The sequence below is a fragment of the Gossypium hirsutum genome, chromosome D13 (genome assembly GCF_007990345.1).
Source record: "Gossypium hirsutum isolate 1008001.06 chromosome D13, Gossypium_hirsutum_v2.1, whole genome shotgun sequence".
NCBI classification, from domain to species: Eukaryota; Viridiplantae; Streptophyta; class Magnoliopsida; order Malvales; family Malvaceae; genus Gossypium; species Gossypium hirsutum.
The window spans coordinates 12295252-12302976 of NC_053449.1; positions in this window are offsets into that span (position 1 = coordinate 12295252).

A 7725-nucleotide genomic window follows, 5' to 3' on the forward strand; every position below is an offset into this window, starting at 1 on the left:
CCTGAACAGATATTGACGAACCTGGGAAAGAGGCGATGGGGTTTTATTTACATGGGTTTAGATTTACTCTAATTTGATTCTGTTATTGAAACAATTTTCTTAAAGTTTAAGTTTATTTTTATTTTTTGAACCTTAAAATTAAACCTTTATTGCTAATTTCTTCTCAACATGACTAAAATTTGATGATTCATTAATTTTCTTTGCACGTAAGCCTTGTTGCATTTTTTCAATATTTCCAAAGTATGTACTAATATCATATACGTACCAATTTTATTGCAAAGTATTATTTTTTATAACCCTTGTATGTTTCCAACCCCTATAAGCATGTGAACCCTTAGGTGCGATAACCTTACTACTTAGCGGACCCTACCTAAACCACAAAACCGTTCCATGAATGTCATTTTTTTGCGAAGCCCGTTTGTATGTGAACCAATGATGCTTGCTTAATGTGTGAACTTAGGATGTATGAGAACCACAGATATTTTGCAAACTCACGTTATTGTAAGAACTCATGCTTTATACTGTACTACGAACTCATATGTTATTCTGTTATGCAAACCTATGCTGTATGATGTATGCAAACCTCGTTTGTGGTGCAAACCTTCATAATAACTTCCATGTACTCGTAATTATTTTTTAAAGTATGTATCTTAAATACCCTGTTTATATCTTGCATGTAAATCCTTAAGTTTTTTTGTCAGTTGACATGCGAACCATTCCTCTATTTGTTTGATAAGCTCACATGTTTTACACTTTATGTATGATATTATTTTGTTTTGATGCTAAACCTATCATAATATATGTTGTAAGTAAGTGGTGTGCTGGAGGTTAGGTTGGTAATTAGTGAAGAGTCACTTCGGTCGCTAATGTAGCTTGCCAAATTCAGGTTTAACCTACTCGGCCAGGTTTGGGGTGTTATAGTGGCTACTGGACTCATTTGGCAGCTCTTGTATTCCATGCATCATCATTTTTCACCTTTGGTTGTCGTCTTGGTCCGTCCAACAATCAACTTTCTTTCCAGGGTATTTCCATTTGTCGCGCTACCGCAACCCTTTGTTTCCTACACATATCGAACTAGAATACCTTTGACCAAGGTTGTTATGGGTGTTAAAAGAAATTAGGTAACAATCCTTCCTTAATTTTTTTCATATTCCATATCTTGGGAATCATGGCCACATTTGAATACTTCTATCTCGCCATCGAACTTCATTATTAACTCATTCCTTTCAAGATCAATGGTCAATCTAGATGTAGCTAAAAATGGCTAACCCAACACAATGGGAATGTCTTGATCCTCCTCGAACTTTAGGACAAAAAAATCGACGGGGACTATAAAACCCCCACACTTAACCAATACGTCTTCGAGTACACCTTTGGGGTATACAAGAGACTTATCGGCTAATTACAGTGTAATTTTCAAATTTTTAAGCTCCCACAATCGGAGTTTTAAAAATATGGATAAGGGCATCAAACTTATGCTGACCCCTAAGTTACAAAAGGCCTTGCTAAAATATTTTTTCCCTATTTCCATAGGAACTGTAAAATTTCCTGGATCTTTTAGTTTTGGGGGCATTTTTCGAGAAATTATGGTAATATAAGACGAATTGACTTTTATTTGCTCATCTTTCTTTAGCTTTTTATGCCTAGACATAATTTCCTTCAAGTACTTAACGTACTTAGAAATCTTATCAATGAGCTCTAGTAGTGGAAAATTAACATTAAGGGATTTAAAAAGATTTAGAAAACTTACGAATTCCACCTCATCCCTTCATTGCTTGTCCTCCAACCTCAATGGAATTGGTACGTTCTTTGGCACTACTTTTGAGCATGAAGTATTTTCCGGATCAACTATCGGTTTGAATCTTTTCTCTGTGTGGACTTCCATTTTGGACTCATCAAGGTTTTACTCTTCTGTCCTGACCTTGTCATCCTCCGTATTAATGGGTTTTTCCAAGTTTACTACAGTTTTTCTCGAACAAAGTGCAATTGCATTTACATGCTCTTTTCCATCCCTTCGGGGATTGTTTTCAGTATTACTCAGAATACACATGCCTATTTGCCTCTGCATCTCATTCAACATGCTCACGATATTGCGCATCTCTTCCTTTAATCTGGTAACATCGGTATGAGTTTGTGCACATTTGGTCTTTACGTGTTGAATATCGGGTCTTATGAGTTGCATCTCATTTTCAAACCAATCTAAGCATTGACCATAACCAACATGGCCATTACCCATAGATCTCTCTTACGATCCTTGCAAATGCGGTGGTTGATGTTGAGGGTTTATTTGATTTGGAGTTGGGTTTCCACTACCTTGATTACCTCCCCAAGTTTAGATTCGGATGGTCCTTCCAACCGGGGTTGTTAGTGTTCGAATAGGGATTTCCACCCCTATTACCCAAAAAATTCACTTCCTCTGATTAAGTTTTCGAGTACGATGTGTAGTTTCAAGCAACATCATTCATCGATAGCTTAACAATGGTCTCTAGATGATTAATTTCTCCAAAATTTGTTGATACTTTTCCTCTTTCTTGACCACCTTAGTCGTTGACGTCTTCTAGCTATATGAAAAGCGCTCGTTAGGCCACATTTATGAGTTTATCGCCATGTCTTTGATCAATTGACAGGCTCACTCGTAGGTGTTGTTCATGAAGTCTTTAGCCGATGCACCATCTAAGTTGTCTCTCAAGCTCCTACCCAATCCATTATAAAAAAAATTCAATTTTAGCCAGCCTTGCATATTGTGCTATGGGCATTTCCTAAGCAGCGATTTGAAGCATTCCCACGCTTCGTATAGCGACTCCCCTTCAAATTGCTTAAAGTTAGGAACGTCGTACCTTAATTGGACGGTTCAAATAATGGGGAAAATTTATGTAAGAATTTCCCTACTAAGTCTTCCCATGTTGTTATGGAACCCAACTAATGTGGAATTGAGCCATTCATATGCATTGTCGCAAAGCGAGAACGGAAACAACCAGAGACGGATCATGTCATCAGTCACTTTGTTATAATTGAATGTGTCATACAACTGTAGGAATCTTTTTAAGTGCTAGTTCGAGTCTTCCATCATATTACACCAAAATTGAAAATTATTTTGTATCATTTGAATGGTTGTCGTCTTAATCTTAAAATTGTTTGCATTAATTGCTTGACTCTCGACACTACCTCGGACAACGTCTAAACTAGGTAGCTCGTATTTGCACAATATCCTCTCTTATCGAGCCATTAGTGGCTCTCTTTAGAACTGTTCTGGTGGTTAGATGTGTTCTTCGAACTGTGGGTTTCCTCACGGCAAGTCAGCTACCACAGGTGGACTGTTTTGCATTAGCTAACGGGCTCACTTCAATATTCTCTCTGGTTCAAGATCTGGCTCGTTTGGAATGGTTCTACTTTAAGTCATACACTAAAATCAAAAAGAATTTGAAATAAATTTAATACATGAAAAATAAAATAAAAATAAAATAACTAAAAACAAAACTGATATCTATAATCCTAAATTTTCCTATTTATCCTATCAAATACCACAACCTCCCCGGTAACGGCGCAAACAACTTGACTATCGCCAGACATGCAAACGTCTAGACTGGAAATACTGCAGCAAATAAATATATAATTAAACAGTGGTGTCCACAAGTATACGAGTCAAAGTGTAATATAGTGAATAATGTTACAACAAAACACTCTAGGAAGCATTCCGAGGATCACAACCAAGGGAGGTTGAATTAAACCTAAATTAATTCTCTACACTAACAGGGCTAAATAGTAATGATTTAAAATTATATTACAAAAAAAATTAAAATTAATTAATCAAATTGACATAAAATTATCTAAACTAAAAATCAACCAATTAACAATTCAAACTAAATCCAATAAAACATGTAGGAGATCAACTCACTTCAATGCTCCTAATTAACTTCAAAAATTGGGTTTTATCGAGTTAGCTATTAATTGACCAGCTATTACCTCTCGGCCTCTACCTAATTAACTAATCAACCAATACACGCTTACCTCTCAACCTCACTTTCTTGACTGGGACAAATTATGATTTTCTCAATAAACTTATCTCTCGATCTCATTTATCCTAAATTACTTCCTAGGGTTTAAGCTCACATAATTTAAACCAACTAACTCAGATTTATATCCTAATTCATCCATTAATTATTCACACATCCCTTCGTTAATCTCCCTAAGGAAATTAGGTACTCATGGATCTAGATGCAATAATCCCTAATCTCATATCTAACATACAAAATAGTAAATTAAACAAGAGAAGGGAATAAGAAAATAAGTCCATTTCGATGTCGATTTATGCTCGAAAGATAAATTTCCTTTAATAGTCGTAATGATCACTTCTATTGCAATTGAAATCCACAAAGAAATAATGAAAAAATATTAAATTAAAATCTTGGGTCGAAATTGAATCCAAGTAAGCAAGAACAAAAGTATTTAAATGACTAAATTGAAAAAAAAACTAAAGTAAATTTGATATGTTTTGTTGTTAAAATGAAGCATGTTGAATTGAAATGATGTTGTGAGGTCTTTGGTATATATTATGGCATGTTTTGTACAAGTAGAATGTTGTGCTAAGTGCACCACATGTGCAAAATGGTATAGTTGGTTGAAAAAGGCATTAAAAGGCCTATTTTGTTCCAAAAATAGAGTCCACGTCGCAACAAGATCTGGGTTTTGGGCCACAGCGTGACGAGGAACCCTATCATCACAACGAGGAAACACAGACAGTCACGTAAAAATGAAAAATCATCACATCGCAATGTTGTTTTGAAATTTTATAAATGTTGCAATTTGGTCCTAATACGATTTCGGTTTAATTCTAGAGCCTATGTAAGTTCATATAAGACACGGGAAAGATTGTTTAATGAATTTATGATTTATAATAATCATATTTGTATGATTTATGTCTACATTGCATGTTATTCATCAGTAGTTACCCTTACAATGACTGTAGCATCCCGTAGCTTGGACCTGACAATTAGGTTGGGTGAGGGGTGTTACAGAAGCCCTGTAAAATAAGCTTGTGAACTGTTGATTCTGGAGCTATCACATGACTAGTAGTCCTTTCCTTTTCTTAACTTGCACACCTTGTGTAGGAAACAAAAAGATCAAAATAGCAAATGGGCCATTCTCGACAATAGCTGCAAAAGGGATTATCAAAATTTCACCTTCCTTTGTTTTACATTATGTTTTACATGTGCCAAATCTAGCTTGTAATATCATATCTATTAGTAAATTATCCCATTCCTTGAATTTTCATGCTATATTTGACTCCTCTATGTGTAAATTTCAAGAAATGGTCTCGAGCAGGATGATTGGTAATGCTAAAGAGTTAGGTGGAATTTACTTTCTTGATGACGTCCATCTAAGTCAACCAGAAACTACTCTATATTTGAACTATGTTTCTTATTTTAATAAGGTTATGATTAAGAATTATAGGCTTGGACACCCTAATATTTACTATTTAGACTTTTGTTACCTAATTTATTTAAGAATAAAAATCCTTCATATTACTGTGAATTTTGTGAATTGGCTAAACATCATCGGTCATTCTTTCTACCTCAAAAATATAAGACTTCCAAACCTTTTTTTTTTAATTCATAGTGATGTTTGGGGACATTCAATAATCTCAAATTTTTCAGGCAAATGTTGGCTTGTCACATTTATTGATGATCATACTCACATTTATTAAGTGTTTTACTAAAAGATAAGTCTGAAGTTAAATTGTGTTTTAATCGTTTTATGCCACGGAGGAAACACAATTTGGTGTGAAAATCAAAATATTTTGGAGTGACAATAGAGAGGAATTTTTTTGTAACCAATTAGCAATTTTCTTAACCAAACATGGAATAGTCCATCAAAGCTCTTGTATAAATACACCACAACAAAATGGAATTGCAGAAAGGAAAAATCGCCATATTTTGGAAGCAACTAGAGCCTTAATGTTCACTAGTCATGTACCATATTATCTTTGGGGAGAGGCTTTTTTAACGGCCACATATATTATTAATAGAACGTCCATCTAAGTCAACAAGAAAATACTCTATATTTGAACTCTGTTTCTTATATTGATAAGGTTATGATTAAGAATTATAGGCTTGGAAACCCTAATTTTTAGTATTTAGGCATTTGCTACCTAATCTATTTAAGAATAAAAATCCTTCATATTACTGTGAAATTTGTGAATTGGCTAAACATCATCGGTCATTCTTTCCACCTCAAAAATATAAGACTTCCAAACCTTTTTTTTTAATTCATAGTGATGTATGGGGACATTCAATAATCTCAAATTTTTCAGGAAAATGTTGGCTTGTCACATTTATTGATGATTATACTCACATTTATTAAGTTTTTTTTTATTAAAAGATAAGTCTGAGTTAAAAATGTGTTTCAATCTTTTTATGCTATGGAGGAAACACAATTTGGAGTGAAAATCAAAATATTTTGGAGTGACAATAGAGGGGAATTTTTTGGTAACCAATTAGGAATTTTCTTAATCAAACATGGAATAGTCCATCAAAGCTCTTGTACAAATACACCACAACAAAATGGAATTGCAGAAAGGAAAAACCACAGTATTTTGGAAGTAACTAGAGCCTTAATGTTCACTAGTCAGGTACCATGTTATCTTTGGGGAGAGGCTTTTTTTAACAGCTACATATCTTATTAATAGAACGTCCAGTAAGATTATAATCTATAAGGCTCCTTTCATTTTATTTAAAGATAACTTTCCTAACTCTAAATTGATCATAGATTTACCCTTTTGAGTTTTTTGGTGTGGTGTTTTTTGTTAATCTTCACAACCAGGGTAAACTAGACCCTAGAACTTTTAATAAAAAGGGTTACAAATGTTATGATCCAATTGATAGGAAGATGATTGTTACCATGGATGTCACTTTTGTTAAAACAAAACCTTACTTTGATTCTAATCTTCAATAAGGGAATTATAGCAAGGAAGATTCCATAATTGATCAAGAATAGATTAGGAATATACAACATAGGGATTCTAATAATGGGAAAGGTGAATTTATGATCAAAACAGAATGAATGATATTAATGTTGTTCATAGAAAGGAGTTTAATTATGTTAGTTTTGTTAATAAAAAGGAGTCTAAATGTGTAAAGTCTGATAATAAGAACATAGAACAAATAAAGGAGTTACTTGTTTACTCAATAAGAAACCAAAATAAAAAATGTGGAATCCACCAGATCCATCACCAAGAATCAGACTCGCAGGACCTTGTCAAAAGTCTAGGTACAAATCTTATTCTGACCAATGAATTTTCTAATCTAAATCTTCCAATTGGTAAAATAAAAGGTGTTAGAAATGTTGTCAAATATCTCATGTCTATATTTGTGTCCTATAAATCCTTGTCTTTGACATTATCAGCCTTTGTTTCATGTCTCTATATTGTGGAAATACCCAAAAATATGAAACATGCTTTACAGATTCCTAAACGGAATGAGCCTGTTTTGGAGGAGATGCGTGCTCTTGAAAAAAACATGTACATGGAAAGTAGTGGAATTACAGTAGGAAAAAAGTGGGCTGTAAATGGATATTCAGAACCAAATTCAGAGTCAATGGGTCTTTAGACAAATGCATATCTCGGTTGGTGGCTAAAGGATACAGTCAAACATACGGGATAGACTATCTTGAGATATTTTCTTTAATAGCTAAGTTAAATTCTATTAGATTTCTTTTATCCATTGTTGT